Source organism: Salmo salar, chromosome ssa14 (genome assembly GCF_905237065.1).
Source record: "Salmo salar chromosome ssa14, Ssal_v3.1, whole genome shotgun sequence".
Taxonomy (NCBI): domain Eukaryota; kingdom Metazoa; phylum Chordata; class Actinopteri; order Salmoniformes; family Salmonidae; genus Salmo; species Salmo salar.
Window position 1 is genome coordinate 77,624,128 of NC_059455.1, and position 18,091 is coordinate 77,642,218.

The window sequence follows — 18,091 nt, forward strand, 5'->3', positions numbered from 1 at the left end:
ATGAATATTAGGGCTGGTTTCCCCAGACACAGGTTAAGCCTAGTCCTGGACTAAGGAGATTGTCAATTTCCCCATTGTCTGTCTGGAAAATCGTCACAAAATAACACCGAAGGCTGGTCTCCTCACGACTAGGTCTCGCTGACTGGGAACTGTGTGGGTGTATGTGTGTGTTGGTAGACCGGTCTTAGGAACTGATGGAATTCTCCAGGAGGAGACTTCCTCAGGATCTTCCTGCTCATGTTGGTGTGCCACGCTAGCACATCTGGGTACCAACACAAAAAGGGTTAGCAGCTGTAACGCCGCGCTCACTTGCTAGTCGGAACTAGTAAACCCTGAAATGTCCGACTTGCTAACTGGTTGTAGTTATACACGTACCGGGTTCAACCAGTTAGCAAGTCGGAAATGTTTGAGTTTCCTAGTAGTACATGAACGTGGCATTTGGGTCTGTGTCCATGCATGCGCATGTGTTCATACCAGCTCAGAGGCTGAGGAGCCTCTATTTTCTGCCCATCGATCACAACCTCCTGGATCTCCTTAAAGTATTAGTTCTCAGACAGTGGAGGATCTCCTTGGCATGGCTACAGATGGACAACACATTCCTTTCAATGCATTTTAGAGGTTTAATAGAGGGTGTTTTGGACAACAGTCTTCATAATTGTGGATCCTGATGTAGAGCAAGAGTTGCCTGGTCCTAGACCTGTGTGCCCTGTCTCACTAACCCCCCCCTCCCCTCCTATGGTCATTGTCATGCCAAATTATCATGAACAATAACAGATCCGGGAACAGGCTAAAGAAAGAGTGGATGATGTATTAACTATCATCCTATTCAAACATCTACCTCTATCAATTTCAATCTTGTTCTCATTACACAGGCTGAGAAAGACCACTTTTATTAGTGCACTGTAGCAAAACAGAAAATGTTTGGCAAAGAATCAAGTGTTTCTATTGGACAAATTCAGATAGGTTCCTCACCGTTTGATACCATTTTCTTCATAGTGAATACACCCCTGACCTCTGGCTAAGTAGATTCCCTTCAGTACCTCTTGCGGATGGATGGTGGTTCTCCCTTTTTTATTTAACTAGGCAATTCAGTTAAGAACAAATTCTTATTTACAATGACGGCCTGCCGGGGAACAGTGGGTTAACTGTCTTGTACAGGGCAGAACGACAGATTTTTACCTTGTCAGCGATTCAATCCAGCAACCTTTTGGTTACTGGCCCAACGCTCTAACCACTAGGCTACCTGCCGCCGCATTGCCGCCATGAACTTCTCAAACTCCCCCTCAGGCACAAGACCCAGCTCCTGGTAATAGTGTTCAAACAGCTTGTTCTCCTTGGAGGTAAGAGAAGAGACGAGAATTGCAGCCTCAGATGGCCAGATCTTGATAGAGTTCACCATTTTAGTACAATAGCTATAACCTGGGCCCAAATCTGCTTGTACCGTATAGCTTGTACCGAGTCGGCAAGACAGCACAAGGACATCTGGCACCAAACTACAATAGCTAGTTAGTTAAGCATGTCAACAAGGTATGATAAGTAATGGGTTGTGCGATAGTAATCAAATGAAAGTTGCTGGCTCGCTAGGGAGAAATTAAATCGCTCTTTGACTTGGCATAACGTTACAGTAATTTGAAGCTAAGTTAGCTAGATACAGTAACCTTCCCCTAAAGTTAGCCGGCTATCTATGATTAGCTATCAAACATTACAGCATTGTCCCTACTATATCCCTTCCGCCAGGCTTGCTATTATTTTGATGCTCCTTCTTTCTCTGTCGACTTCTCTTCCCCATGTCGGAAATACAAAACCACTCTGGATATGAACCTGCAAAGCAGAAAATTGGTGTAGTCAAAACGTATTTTACTAACAGCGTAATTGAACTGCGAATGGTGTTGCACTCGGGTACTGCCTCTGACGAACACACAACGCTCAGTCGTCACTAGTTAACCCAGTCACAAAGTCATAAACCCCGCCTATTTATACAATTTATCTTCTTAAAATGTGATTTTAAACCTAACCTTAACCACAATATTAACCTTATACCTAACCGCAAATTAAGAAAAAAAAAAAATTTCTCTTTTCATGAAAACATTTTTGTGGGGGTGTTATTTAGCGGAAACCACACTGCTCGTGGACCCATTTGAGACAGGACCCCAGTTTGTCAGCCAGCAGTTTATGGGTGACCATGTATTCGCCAGAGAAATGTAAAAAAAAATGTCAGTGCAACATTTTAGCCAACTGGAGACAGACATACTATATGTGAAAATTGCTTGATGTCCATGCCCCCAACAATTTGTGTTTTTTTGTGTGCACTGACACCCCTTCCTCCAAAGAATGTCCGATAGTGGCTTATTCTTCGCCAGTCAAGGAAACGATCATGTCTGAACAAGAGATACGAATTTAGAACAAAAACTCCAGCTTTTGCCAACATGTGTAATTGAATTAATCTAAAAGTACTGCAATTTCATATTTTCACCACAATAGAGTGGTTTCTCCTGAACACACCCCAAAATGGGGTCTATGGAATGTGGGGCTTCGATTAATATCGCCCGGGCGCCCATGTATGCGTATTTGAAATGGTGAAAGTTGATTGCATTCGTTTTGGAACGGGCTGCCTCAGGTGCGTGAGCCAGGTGCCCGGTTCAAAACCCACGGCGAAATCGTCTCAAAACATACAAAAGTGACATAATTAAGCACGAGGAGTAATGAGTAGGTGATTGCTTTGATAAAAACGTGTTATCTGTCTTAACAATGAAAATTAAACCATATGGAAAATACATGTTTTATGTTTCTGCATGGTACACGATACTTCCTTGTTGGCAACATGACCGAACAGCGCAGAATACTGTTCAATCCGAGAAGTGCGCTCCTCCCTCACCGTTTTTGCATAGCACATCACAGGCCAGGGTCCGGTGCCCCATGGCTCAGAATAATCTAATCCGCCCAATGAGTTATATACAGTATACACTATTGGGGTTTTAAATTGAATAACATTGTTCAATTTTATATTGGCTGGATAATGACACGTGACTCGATTAGTTTATTTGGATTCGGGCTCCTTTAATTAAGTTCAATTCAAGGGGCTTTATTGACATGGGAAAGACATGTTCACATGTTGTTGTTTTGTCGCACTGCTTTGCTTTATCTTGGCCAGGTCCCAGTTGTAAATGAGAACTTGTTCTCAACTGGCCTACCTGGTTAAATAAAGGTTAAATACAACAACAAAAAAATAGTTAAAGTAAAAAGGAATATAAATCAACATAAGTATGGGTTGTATTTACAATGGTGTTTCTTCTTCACTGGTTGCCCTTTTCTTGTGGCAACAGGTCACAAATCTTGCTGCTGTGATTTCACACTGTGGTATTTCACCCAATAGTAATGGGAGTTTATCAAAATTTGATTTGTTTTTAAATTCTTTGTGGGTCTGTAATCTGAGGGAAATATGTGTCAATTATATGGTCATACATTTGGCAGGAGGTTAGGAAGTGCAGCTCAGTTTCCACCTCATTTTGTGGACTGTGCATACGGCAACCTTTCTCAAAAGCAAGGCTATGCTCTGTGCATTGTCTGTACATAGTCAAAGCTTTCCTTATTTTTGGGTCAGTCACAGTGGTCAGGTATTCTGCCACTGTGTACTCTCTGTTTAGGGCCTAATAGCATTCTAGTTTGCTCAGTTTTTTTGTTAATTCTTTCCAATGTGTCAAGTAAATATTTTTTGTTTTCTCATGATTTGGTTGTGTCTAATTGTGTTGCTGTCCTGGGGCTCTGTGGGGTCTGTTTGTATTTGTGAACAGAGCCCCAGGATCAGCTTGCTTAGGGGACTCTTCTTCTGGTTCATCTCTCTGTAGGTGATGGCTTTGTTACGGAAGGTTTGGGAATCATTTCCTTTTACGTGGTTGTAGAATTTAACAACTCTTTTCTGGATTTTGATCATTTGCGGTATTAACTTAATTCTGCTCTGCATGCATTATTTGGTGTTTTACGTTGTAAACCGATTATATTTTTTCAGAATTCTGCATGCAGAGTCTCAGTTTTGTGAACTCATGGTTGGTGAGCGGACCCCAGACCTCACAACCATAAAGGGCAATGGGTTCTATAACTGATTCAAGTATTAATAGCCAGATCCTAATTTGTATGTCAAATTTTATGTTCCTTTCTTGCCTTGTCGTTCAGATCTGAGAGACAAGATCTTTTGACCCATATCCCACGGTAGTTATTGGGGTCAAATGTGTATTTTTGTGGATTGGGGTTATCAGTCCTTGGTTCCAAATATTGGGGAAGATACCAGACCTGCGGATGATGTTAAAGAGTTTAAGTATAGCCAATTGGAATTTGTTGTCTGTATATTTTATAATTTCATGTAGGATACCATCAACACCTTTTTGGGTTGGAGGGTTTGTATTTTGTCCTGTAGTTCATTCAATGTAATTGGAGAATCCAGTGTGTTCTGGTCATCTATACTAGCAAATTCTAAAAATGTGTAATTTATTATGTTTTTGCTGTTTGTTCTTTTTTATAGAGCCAAACAGATTGGAGAAGTGGTTTATCCATTCATCTCTGTTTTGTATAGATAGCTCTTTGTGTTGTTGGTTTAGTGTGTTCCAATCTTCCCAGAAGTGGTTACGTTCTACAGATTCTTCAGTTACATTGAACTGATTTCTGATGTGCTGTTCCTTCTTTTTCTGTAGTGTATTTCTGTATTGTTTTATTGATTCACCATAGTGAAGCCATAGACTCAGCTTTTCTGGGTCTCTATGTTTTTGGTTGGATAGCTTTCTCAATTTTTTTCTTAGGTTTTTGTATTCTTCATCAAACCATTTTTTATTGTAGTTAATTTTCTTACTTTGTCCGCTTGAAATGTTTATATTTGATAGGGAAGCTGAAAGTTCAAATATACTGCTAAGGCTTTCTACTGCCAAGTTTACACCTTCACTATTGCAGTGCCATTTTTTGTCCAGTAAGTTGTCTTAAAGGGATTGAATTTGTTGTTACCTAATTGTTTCTTGGTAGGTTTCCACACTACTTTCCTTCCATCTATAGCATTTCTTAATATTGTGCAGTTCCTTTGGCTTTGATGCCTCATGATTGAGTATTGCTCTGTTCAGGTAGACTGTGATTTTGCTGTGATCTGATAGAGGTGTCAGTGGGCTGACAGTGAACACTCTGAGAGACTCTGGGTTGAGGTCAATGATAAAGTAATCTACAGTACTACTGCCAAGGGATGAGCTGTAGGTGTACCTACCATAGGAGTCCCCTCGAAGCCTACCGTTGACCCAGTGTGCGGCAGAGCTGCAGGAGTTGTGACCCATTTTTGTTGGTTGTTTTATCATAGTTGTGTCTAGGGGGGCATATTTGGGAGTGAATACTGTCACCTCCAGGTAGGTGTTTGTCCCCCTGTGTGCTGAGGGTGTCAGGTTCTTGTCCAGTTCTGGCATGTAGGTCTCCACAGACTAGTACATGTCCCTGGGCCTGGAAATTGTTGATCTCCCCCTCTAGGATGGAGAAGTTGTCTTCATTAAAGTATGGGGATTGTGTTGGGGGGATATAGGTAGCACACATAAGGACATTTTTCTCTGTTGAGATCATTTCCGTATTAATTTCTAGACAGATGTAAAATGTCCCTGTTTTGACTAATTTAATCGTGGGTTAGGTCTACTCTATACCAAATTAGCATATTCCCTGAGTCTCTTCCCTGTTTCACACCTGGTAGTTTGGTGGATGGCACTACCAGCTCTCTGTAACCTAGAGGGCAACCTGTGGGTCTGTCTCCTCTATACCATGTTTCTTGTAGGATGAGAATGTCTGTACTTCCAGTTTCTATGATGAAGTCTGGGCTCCTGCTCTTTAGGCCAAAGACAGATGACCTCAGACCCTGTATATTCCTGGATGAGATAGTAAAAGCTTTGTGTTTCATAGTGTCTAGTGTTGTTTTGTGTGGTTTAGGCTGGGAACATCACAGTAGGTGTGAGCAGAGCATGTTGAGCAACTGATACATACCTGTTAGGTTGCAGGATGGGGCTTGGGCGGGTTCATTAGTGGGTTTGGGGCCTGTTGCTCTGCTCATGGCCTGGGCATATATGTCGCTGTCATATTGAGGTCCTTGCTGCAGGGGCAGGGTGCATGGGGGGAGGTAGGTCTGATCTGGGGGGGTGGTCAGGGTTTGTTTGGGGTGGTCTCAGCTGGTTGGGGTGTGCCTAGTGAAGCTGTGGTCTGGGTGTAGGTCCTCTTGGCGTGGGTTCTCTCTGTGTAGGTCCTTCAGGCGGTGGTCTTGCAGGTCTGGGAGGGTGTCTCGCTGGTCTGGGCAGGGTGTCCGTTGCTCTGTTGCTCCTGTGTGAGGTGATGGGGCTGTGGTTAAGGGTGACGTCCTTTAGGGTCCTGGCAAAAGTTGGGATTGCTGCCTTGTACAGGTGGACCTGGTGGTAAAGGCTGTTCAAGTCCAGGTTGGAGTGGCGGGCCAGGTAGACATTACGTTTTGAGGCACATTCCCGGGAAATGCTTGCATTCACCCGCTGTATGTTGACAAGGTGAATGTCTTTTCATGGTAGCAGGGTGGAGATAACAACTTGTGTGTTGGGGAAAGTGGAAGAAGCTTTTTCAATCATTCCCTTGTGCTGTGACCATCCTTTCCTGCTGGGCCCTCAGGTAGTTTGTGCCCCTGTGAATTATAATGTGGCTGGGGGACTCTAGTCTGTCCTCTGACAACAGCTCCAGGGCATGCCTAGTGTTTGGACAAAAGTTAGTTCTCTTGAATGTATTTGCCATTTGAGTCAATGAGGAACACCATTTCTGGCTTTTGTGTGTCCTCAGTGGATGTGTGGGGGTTGTCATGAGGGTTATCGGGGGAGCTGACAGGAGGGCTGTTAGGAGGGGTGGGGTCTGTTGGGTTGGTGGGTCCTGTGTTGTCTGTTCCATTGCGGTGTTGAGGTTGTGGTCGGGGTCTGAGGTGGGCTGTTCTGCTGGCTTCTCTGGGGGAGTTTCCTGCTCTCTGTCACACCTCAGCTTTCTCACCTCATCCTTCACTGCTGTTAGCTGTGCCATATGTGTCTCTCTCTCCTCCTTCACTGCTGTTAGCTGTTCCATGTGTGTCTCTCTCTCCTCCTTCACTGCTGTTAGCTGTGCCATGCGTGTCTCTCTCTCCTCCTTCACTGCTGTTAGCTGTGCCATATGTTCCTCTCTCCTCCTTCACTGCTGTTAGCTGTGCCATATGTTCCTCTCTCCTCCTTCACTGCTGTTAGCTGTGCCATGTGTTCCTCTCTCTCCTCCTTAAGTTGTCTCACCTCAGTCCGGAGTGCAGCTAGCTCTGTCAGAGAACTGTCCATCTCCACCTTCAGCTCTCCAGGTCTTGTTGGGAGGGTGTTGTTGTGCTGGTCTGTTTCATGGGTCTGTTCTGTCTGAATTGTGTGGACTAGCTCTCTGAGCTTCATCATGTCTCTCTCCAGCTTCGATGATGGAGGAGCAGTCAGTTGTGGGACCTGGGTGTGTTCAGTGCTGGGGGGGGGGGGGTGACTATCCTCGTCTGCAGGACAGTTTGAAGAGGTGTGATCAGACTGACTCAGGATGGGGGAGTCGTCACAGAGAGAGAGCTTTTCCTGCTGTGCTCTCTTTTTGATCCTGTAAAAGTCCTACTGGAACTGCATGAGGATGCCCTGCAGCATTACTGTCCCAGACGTTGACAGAGGTTGTTTCCATTTCTTCAATGTCTAGTATTCAGAGTTTCCACCCTGGGCCAATGCCCTCTCTCTCTCGACATAGGGGTAGTGAGCTCTTATAGCAGTGTGCCATGCCAGGGCATGGTCTGTGTAGTAGTCAGCATATAGTGTCTCTGGATTATCCTTGAGGAGCTTATTTTTGTACTCAAGAGTTTTCACACATCTCACTTCACACGTCAGTGCTAATTGAAGTTGCAGCCAAGTCTGTTCTGTCCGAGAAGCTTGGTAGCCTTATTTGCTAAGCTTTATATAACAAAATTACCTAGAGATTGTCTTTTACTTTTTGGCTTCAGAAGTAGGTTCAGACTGAACATTGCTCACTCAGTTTTGTGTTGGATGTTATTTCAAGGTTTCCGCTATGTTTCTTCTGCAGGTCTGCTAACTGCTAGCTTGCCAGCCCCGGTCTGCTAACTGCTAGCTTGTTTAGCCCCGGCCTACTAACTGTTAGCTTGTTAGCATCGGCCTGCTAACTGTCTGAATCGCCGTGTCCCCAGTCAGCCCAACCACTGACTGGACCCATATGTTCACTTGGCTACGCATGCCTCTCTCTAACATCAATATGCCTTGTCCATTACTGTCCTGGTTAGTGATTACTGTCTTATTTCACTGTAGAGCCTCTAGCCCTGCTCAATATGCCTTAACCAACCATGTTGTTCCACCTCCTACATCACCTGGTTTAAACGTCTCTAGAGACTATATCTCTCTCATCATTACTCAATGCCTAGGTTTACCTCCAATGTACTCACATCCTACCTTACTTTTGTCTGTACACTATGCCTTGAATCTATGCTATTGTGCCCAGAAATCTGCTCCTTTTACTCTTTGTTCTGAACGTGCTAGACGGCCAGTTCGTATAGCCTTTAGCCGTACCCTTATCCTAATTCTCCTCTGTTCCTCTGGTGATGTGGAGGTTAATCCAAGTCCTGCAGTGCCTACCTCCACTCCCACTCCCCAGGTGCTCTCATTTGTTGACTTCTGTAACCGTAAAAGCCTTGGTTTCATGCATGTTAACATTAGAAGCCTACTCCCTAAGTTTGTTTTACTCACTGCTTTAGCACACTCTGCCAACCGGGATGTCTTAGCCGTGTCTGAATCCTGGCTTAGGAAAACCACCAAAAACCCTGAAATCTCCATCGCAGACTATAACATTTTCCGCCAAGATAGAACTGCCAAAGGGGGCGGTGTTGCAATCTACAGCAAAGATAGCCTGCAGAGTTCTGTATTACTATCCAAGTCTGTACCCAAACATTTCGAGCTTCTACTTCTAAAAATGCACCTTTCCAGAAACAAGTCTTTTCACTGCTATAGACCTCCCTCTGCCCCAGCTGTGCCCTCGATACCATATGTGAATTGATTGCCCCCCATCTATCTTCTGAGCTCGTGCTACTAGGTGACCTAAACTGGGACATGCAATACCTCTCTTGGGGAGGTGGGACGCTCCACGGTTCACACTATTCAACAGCCAGTGAAAAATCAGAGCGCCAAATTCAAAACCACAAAATGTCATAATTCAAAGTTCTCAAACATACCACTATTTTACACCATTTTAAAGATACACACAGCCACGATTCCAATGTCTTGAAAAACATAACACCCCGGCCATCCTACAATCTAAGCTTGATGCCCTCAATCTCACACAAATTATCAATGAACTGTCATGACGTTGGCCTGTGGGTAAGGTTTATGACCCCCCCCCCCATAAATACCTTTCTCCCTTCCCCTCTCTGACCCTACTGAAGGACTTGAATAGCCTGTGTTAAATATAGAGAGTCTGGGAACATCAAACAAATGGGGAAAAGGAACCATATTTTGGTAATAAAACCAGTTGGAAATATGCTTGGGAACGTAATGAGTATGTATGTCAGTTCGGTTGTCATCTGAGACATTATGACTGATGACAAGATGACATAAACTGTACCTGAGAAAGTATACACCCTCTAGTTATCAGAGTGACATGGAATTGTTATGCAATTGGAATGTTTGATATTGGAATTGTTTGTTAGGAGATTACATTTAATTTTAGCTTCCAAATGAGAGAATTGGGTTTTCATAAGGAAAGTGCCCTGCTTGATCAGTGGCCCACCCCTGTGCAGAGACAGGGGTTATAAACGATGAAACACATCCTTCCCCCTCTCCACTATATAAGCCTTTGACGAAAAGATAACCACGTTGTTCCAGTACGTGAGGTCTGCAGCCTCTACGTTAGAAGGACACACGTCAAGTACAGAACTAAGCCAACCTCGGCGTGAGCTTTGGTGGCGAATGGTATGAACTTTGAGCTTATTCACTACAGAAGTGATACTTCCTAGCCGTTGAGTTAGCAGCGGCCGCTGTAGACGGGGGCTAGGAAAGGACGGACGACGGATCCAGTCTAACAGACGGACGAAGATACCGCCACGTATCCAATTTACCACCAGAGACATTCTTCCGAGGACAGGAAGATCTGTTGGCCAACCTGGCCAGCATCTACGACCAATATACCGAAGCGCAGCTCAGAGTAAATATTTATTGCATTTTCCTTTTCCAAATGGGCGGTAATTTAGTAATGCATAAGATAATGTATTTACGATAGCATAGCTGCTGTTTCTTCGTTCCTAAATCTTCCCGCTCTTTCATTCAAGCCCAACCCCCTTTCCTTTGTGTAACCAGCTTTCATACAGGTTCCGTCCACCAGGACGTTTTCTGTATGACATCATTTGTATTCTGTGTATATGTAATTCTGTGTGATTAGGTATTTGGTAAATAAATAATTAAACCCAATTTGGTATTGCTGATTCAACTTGTTAGCCAGGGTTCGTGAAGATAGCCAAGAATTTACAACTTTCATTATGAGACTGAAAATAAGATAAGGGTTAATATTGACTGCTACCGATGTAAAGTATTACTAAGTATTTTAAGAGTTTATTCGGAAGATAACGGCTCTATAAACGTTATTCCGTGGTGCCCCGACTTTCTAGTTAATTACATTTACATGATTAGCTTAATCAGGTAATATTAATTAGAGAAAGAATTTTATAGGTTAGCATGTCATATCACTTAATCCGGCATAGCCAAAGACACGACAGAACCTACCAGGTACAACCCCAAATCCGTAAACACGGGCACCCTCATAGATGTCATCCTAACTAACTCGCCCTCCAAATACACCTCTGCTGTTTTCAATCAAGATCTCAGCGATCACTGCCTCATTGCCTGCATCCGTAATGGGTCTGCGACCAAACGACCACCCCTCATCACTGTCAAACGCTCCCTAAAACACTTCTGCGAGCAGGCCTTTCTAATCGACCTGGCCGGGGTTTCCTGGAATGACATTGACCTCATCCCGTCAGTAGATGATGCGTGGCTATTCTTTAAAAGTGCCTTCCTCACCATCTTAAATAAGCATGCCCCACTCAAAAAATGTAGAACTAGGAATAGATATAGTCCTTGGTTCACTCCAGACCTGTCTGCCCTTGACCAGCACAAAAACATCCTGTGGCGTTCTGCATTAGCATCGAATAGCCCCTGTGATATGCAACTTTTCAGAGAAGTTAGGAACAAATATACACAGGCAGTTAGCTTTTCTAAGGCTAGCTTTTTCAAACAGAAATTTGCACCCTGTAGTACTAACTCAAAAAAGTTCTGGGACACTGTAAAGTCCATGGAGAATAAGAGCACCTCCTCCCAGCTGCCCACTGCTCTGAGGCTAGGAAACACTGTTACCATCGATAAATCCACTATAATTGAGAATTTCAATAAGCATTTCTCTACGGCTGGCCATGCTTTCCACCTGGCTACCCCTACCCCGGTCAACTGCCCGGCACCCTCCACATCAATCCGCCAAAGCCCCCACCATTTCTCCATCACCCATATCCAGATAGCTGATGTTCTGAAAGAGCTGCAAATTGTAGACCCATACAAATCAGCCGGGCTAAACAATCTGGACCCTCTCTTTCTAAAATTATCTGCCGAAATTGTTGCAACCCCTATTACTAGTCTGTTCAACCTCTCTATCGTATCGTCTGAGATTCCCAAAGATTGGAAAGCTGCCGTGGTAATCCCCCTCTTCAAAGGGGGTGACACTCTAGACCCAAACTGCTACAGACCTATATCTATCCTACCCTGTCTTTCTAAGGTCTTCGAAGCCAAGTTAACAAACAGATTATCGACCATTTCGAATCCCACCATACCTTCTCCGCTATGCAATCTGGTTTCAGAGCTGGTCATGGGTGCACCTCAGCCACGCTCAAGGTCCTAAACGACATCATAACCGCCATCAATAAGAGACATTACTGTGCAGCCGTATTCATCGACCTGGCCAAGGCTTTCGACTCTGTCAATCACCACATTCTTATTGGCAGACTCGCCAGCCTTGGTTTCTCAAATGATTGCCTCGCCTGGTTTACCAACTACTTCTCTGATAGAGTTCAGTGTGTCAAATCGGAGGGCTTGTTGTCCGGACCTCTGGCAGTCTCTATGGGTGTGCCACAGGGTTCAATTCTTGGGCCGACTCTCTTCTCTGTATACATCAATGATGTTGCTCTTGCTGCTGGTGATTCTCTGATCCACCTCTACGCAGACGACACCATTCGGTATACTTCTGGCCCCTCTTTGGACACTGTGTTAACTACCCTCCAGACGAGCTTCAATGCCATACAACTCTCCTTCCGTGGCCTCTAACTGCTCTTAAACGCAAGTAAAACTAAATGCATGCTATTCAATCGATCACTGCCCGCACCTGCTCGCCCGTCCAGCATCACTACTCTGGACGGCTCTGACTTAGAATATGTGGACAACTACAAATACCTGGGTGTCTGGTTAGACTGTAAACTCTCCTTCCAGACTCACATTAAGCATCTCCAATCCAAAATTAAATCTAGAATCGGCTTCCTATATCGCAACAAAGCATCCTTCACTCATGCTGCCAAACATACCCTCGTAAAACTGACCATCCTACCGATCCTCGACATCGGTGATGTCATCTATAAAATAGCCTCCAACACTCTACTCAACAAACTGGATGCAGTCTATCACAGTGCCATCCGTTTTGTCACCAAAGCCCCATACACTACCCATGATTGCGACCTGTACGCTCTCGTTGGTTGGCCCTCGCTTCATACTTGTCGCCAAACCCACTGGCTACAGGTTATCTACAAGTCTCTGCTAGGTAAAGCCCCGCCTTCTCTGCTCACTGGTCACCATAGCAGCACCCACTCATAGCACGCGCTCCAGCAGGTATATCTCCCTGGTCACCCCCAAAGCCAATTCCTCCTTTGGTCGTCTTTCCTTACAGTTCTCTGCTGCCAATGACTGGAACGAACTGCAAAAATCTCTGAAGCTGGAGACTCATATCTCCCTCACTAGCTTTAAGCACCAGCTGTCAGAGCAGCTCACAGATCACTGCACCTGTACATAGCCCATCTGTTAACAGCCCATCTATCTACGTACCTCATCCCCATACTGTATTTATTTATTTATCTTGCTCCTTTGCACCCCAGTATCTTTACTTGCACATTCATCTTCTGCACATCTACCATTCCAGTGTTTAATTGCTATATTGTAATTACTTCGCCACCATTGCCTATTTATTGCTTTAACCTACCTCATTTGCATTCACTGTATATAGACTTTTTGTTTTCTTTTGTTCTACTGTATTATTGACTGTATGTTTTGTTTATTCCATGTGTAACTCTGTGTTGTTGTATGTGTCGAATTGCTATGCTTTATCTTGGCCAGGTCGCAGTTGCAAATGAGAACTTGTTCTCAACTAGCCTACCTGGTTAAATAAAAAAATGTTTTTGTTAGAACCATCCTTTATCTTTATTTATGATTGGACGATGGAGCTGGACATACCAGTGATTTGATCACATGTACGCATGTTTCTCAAGTGATGTATGTGTTAATTATTGAGTTGGATACTTTCCATTTTTTTTTCAGGAGCTACCTGCTTTTCTGGTGCCACTGTGCCTTATGCTGTGGACTTCTGCTGAGAAAACCACTCATCTTCCCAATCAGTTACTGCTGGTTGGTTATTTTGCTCTGCCCAGAATACCTGCCCATATGCATTGCACCAGTAAGCCTATGGTCTGATGAGTCTTCCCAAGTGTCCCCAGTGGATAGGCCAAGTACCTGGTTGAGAACCACTGTTCTAGGTGACAGTGTTCAGTTCATTAGGCATTTTGATAGCTGAAATCCAATTGTAATTTAAAATGAAATCGGTAATAATAATGCATGTCATTGCCTAAATGATGTGTCAACATTGTAACTTGTTTCTCAGCCATGAGAAACATCCACGTTAGACAACTGGTGGTGAAATTATTATTAATCAGTTCTATTTTTTTCTTCTAGATCATCTATCCATTTTTTTTTTGGTGGAGGGAAATCTACATCATTTGCATTGTTCGTCCTGGCCTTTGTGTTCTGCATCTATAATGGCTATATGCAGGTCAGCTACCTGAGCAACTGGGTTACCAGCCCCTGCTTCATCACAGGTAAGAGACATGGGTGACATACTGCATACATCAGGGTTCCCCAACTGGCGGCCCTTGGGCACAATTTGACCCGCGAGTGATTTTATTTGGCCCCCATGCGTTCTGAGAAAAATGTATAAATAATGTTGGACTTAAAAGACTGTAAAAACACCAGCAAATCAGCTCAAGTGAGTTTAATTTTGGATATCTGTTCCAAAGTATTTCCACGAATAATAGAGAGATATACACAGTGTACAAAACAATAGGAACATTTCCATGACATAGACTGACTAGGTGAATCCAGGTGAAAGCTATGATGCCTTATTCAGTATGTTTACATGCACACTAATAATTAGATATCAAACAGATTATGACAGTAGACAGATTATGCAGTAGTCATGTAAACACCTTACTCTGCTTATCTTAATGGGTGTGAGGTAAAAATCAAAGTAAGCATACATCGATTAAAATACCTGGTTTTCTGAGCAATCTTTCAAATTATTAGGACACGTACAGTAAACACCTTAATTGGTGTTCCAGCTGTGTATTTGATCTGCACATGAGTTAGCACCAGCCGAGAGCCTCCCTCTTTAGCGCAAGTGAAGTGTATTCGGAACAACTGAATGTATGCTTCTTAGAAGTAGTTTTCACATACAAACTTCATATGTCTGAACTCAGAATCAAATATGCTTCCAAAAACAACATGTTCGCTGTGGTAGAATGTTTATTTTGATTGCCGATTTTCTACATTTATCAGAGTGCCATCAGGTAGCCTGATTTCAGATGTATCCATGTAAACAGGATTATTAAGGAAATCGTTCTTGCAAAGCATTTAAACATTTTAATCAAACTATTATATGAATCTGACTATCCACAATAATCGTGGCATGGCATAACTCTAGAACGATCAGGGACAATACATGAAGAAATTCACGGAACTAATGAGTACGGTTACAATAATGTAACCATACTCATTTGTTAAATCCACTTCAATCAGTGTAGATGAAGGGGAGGAGACAGGTTAAAGAAGGATTTTTAAGCCTCGAGACACTTGTGCCATTCAGAGGGTGAATGGGCAAGACAAGATTTAAGTGCCTTTGAACGGCTATGGTAGTAGGTACGAGGTGCACCATTTTGAGTGTGTCAAGAACTGCAACGCTGCTGGGTTTTTCACGCTCAACAGTTTCCTGTGTGTATATCAAGAATGGTCCACCACCCAAAGGACACAACTGTGGGAAGCATTGATGTCAACATGGGCCAGCATCCCTGTGGAATGCTTTCGGCATCTTGTGGAGTCCATACCCCGACTAATTGAGGCTGATCTGAGGGCAAAAGGGGGTACAGCTCAATATTAGGAAGGTGTATGTGATCGTATACAAATGTAAGCAAGGTTTGAAATTATGTTTTAGTCAAATATTATATCTGTTTGGGCTTCTTGCGGTCAATCTGCAGTCTACAAATTATTTGAAATTATGTTCCGGCCCCCTGATCATCCTCTCAAGAAAAAAATCATAACCCACAAATTACACAGTTGTCTGTCAATATGTTCCGTGAATTTCTTCATGTATTGTCCCTGATCGTTCTAGAGTTATGCCACGCCACGCTATCCATAAACACCTCACATTTCCAAATGTTCACCTCATTGGTCGTCTTCTACACACTGTCATTATAAATCAGCTTCCCCACTGGTTGATTTTCAGGCTCTGTGCTGGGGTTGGTGGGTTGGTTGGTGAACGTTCACTCTGACCACATCCTAAGGAACCTACGGAAGCCTGGAGAGAGGGGCTACAAGATACTGTACCAAAAGATAAGATTCCTGCTACCTGCAGGTTCGCTCTGGCCAATCAAAACCACTACCTGGAAGTTTCCTAGTAAAGCACTGATCCTTAATCTACGTCTACATGCAGTGGAGAATCACTGCTTGTTCCTTTTCAGCACGTGTTAAATTCATTTCACAAAGGGCCGAGTGTCTGCAGGTTTTCGCTCTTCCCTTGAACATAATTAATGAATTAAGGTCACTCATTAGTAAGAAACTCCCCTCACCTGGTTGTCTAAGTCTTAATTGAAATTGAAAAGAAAAACCAGCAGACTCTACGCCCTCCATGGAATGAGTTTGACACCCTTGCTTTACAGTTACAGATAGTGCATATCCATTGACTTATTCCACATTTTGTTGTTGTTACACCCTGATTTGTTTTACCTGTCTTGTGCTTGTCTCCACCCCCCACCAGGTGTTTCCTATTTTTCCCCATTATCCCCTGTGTATTAATACCTGCGTTGTTCTGTTTGTCTGTTGCCAGTTTGTCTTGTCGGGTCTTACCAGCGTGTTTCAGGTTGCTTCTGCGCTTAAGTTTGTTTTTCGAGTCTTCCCGGATCTGACCTTTCTGTCTGTCCTGACCCTGACTTCCGTTCTGTCCCTGTTTGACCCTGCCTTGGATTACGAACCACTGCCTGTCCTCGACCTGCCCTTTGCCTGCCCCTTTCTATAATAAATATTCTGAGTATTGAACTATCCACCCCCTGTGTCTGCATCTGGGTCATATCCCGAGTCGTGATAGTACGAACTGGCCATGACTGACCCAGCAGACTCGGACCAGCTCCGCGACGCTGTCTCTTCCCAAGGAGCCACCAGGAGTTCCTTGAAAGGCTTATGGAAAGACTCCAGACCTTGGTGGAAAACCATGACCATGCTTTCAATGCATTACTGGAGCTATTCCACGGATTTTCTAACAGGCAGCAAGCCACAACTGTAACCTCCCAGATTCTCAGTAATCCCGCTACCTGCAGTGTTTCTCCCCAGCCTACCCCAACTTCCCGTTAACCTTGCTTACCTCCTCCGGAGCACTACGCTGGGGATCCAGGAACCTGCCGGGCTTTTCTCTCCCAGTGCTCCCTCATTTTCGATCTGCAGCCCTCTTCGTTTCTGTCGGACCGTTCTAAGATGGCGTATCTTATAATGCTGTTGTCCGGGAGGGCACTCGCCTGGGCTACGGTGGTATGGGAGCAACAATCCACCGTTTGCCTTAGGCTGGAGGATTTCGTGGCGGAAGTAAGGAAGGTGTTTGACTTGCCGTTGTCTGGGATAGAGGCGGCTCGCAAGCTACTTCAACTGTAGCCATTAAATGCTATCCACATTGACAGGACCGCAGTGGAGATGGTGAAAACTTCACGTTTCTCGGCGTACACATCACCGATGATCTGAAATGGTCCACCCACACAGACAGTGTGGTGAAGAAGGCGCAACAGCGTCTCTTCAACCTCAGGAGGCTAAAGAAATTCGGCTTGGCCCCTTAGACCCTCACAAACGTTTACAGATACACAATTGAGAGCATCCTGTCGGGCTGTATCACCGCCTGGTATGGCAACTGCACTGCCCACAACCGCAGGGCTCTCCAGAGGGTGGTGCGGTCTGCCCAACGTATCACCGGGGGCACACTGCCTGCCCTCCAGGACACCTACAGCACCCTATGTCACAGGAAGGCCAAAAAGATAATCAAGGACATCAACAACCTGAGCCAAGGCCTGTTCACCCCGTTACCATCCAGAAGGCGAGGTCAGTACAGGTGCATCAAAGCTGGGATCGAGAGACTGAAAAACAGCTTCTATCTCAAGGCCATCAGACTGTTCAATAGCCGGCTACCACCCGGTTACTCAACCCTGCAACTTAAAGGCTGCTGTTCTATATACATAGGCATGGAATCACTGGTCACTTTAATAATGGAACACTAGTCATTTTAATAATGTTTACATACTGCTTTACTCATTCCATATGTGTATACGGTATTCTATTCTACTGTATTTTAGTCAATGCCACTCCGACATTGCTCATCCTAATATTTATACAGTGAGGGAAAAAAGTATTTGATCCCCTGCTGATTTTGTACGTTTGCCCACTGACAAAGAAATGATCAGTCTTTAATTTGAATGGTAGGTTTT

At 44.1% G+C, this 18,091-nt stretch overlaps 1 long non-coding RNA gene across 1 annotated transcript; it reads left to right on the top strand.

The window, feature by feature from the left end:
- Positions 1-1,019: 1,019 nt before the first annotated feature.
- LOC106570341 (uncharacterized) lies at positions 1,020-17,392 on the top strand. The gene is made up of 4 exons (XR_001320650.2): positions 1,020-1,340; positions 13,623-13,758; positions 14,034-14,176; positions 15,856-17,392. It is a non-coding gene; the product is annotated as an uncharacterized lncRNA (long non-coding RNA).
- The last annotated feature ends 699 nt before the right edge of the window (positions 17,393-18,091 follow it).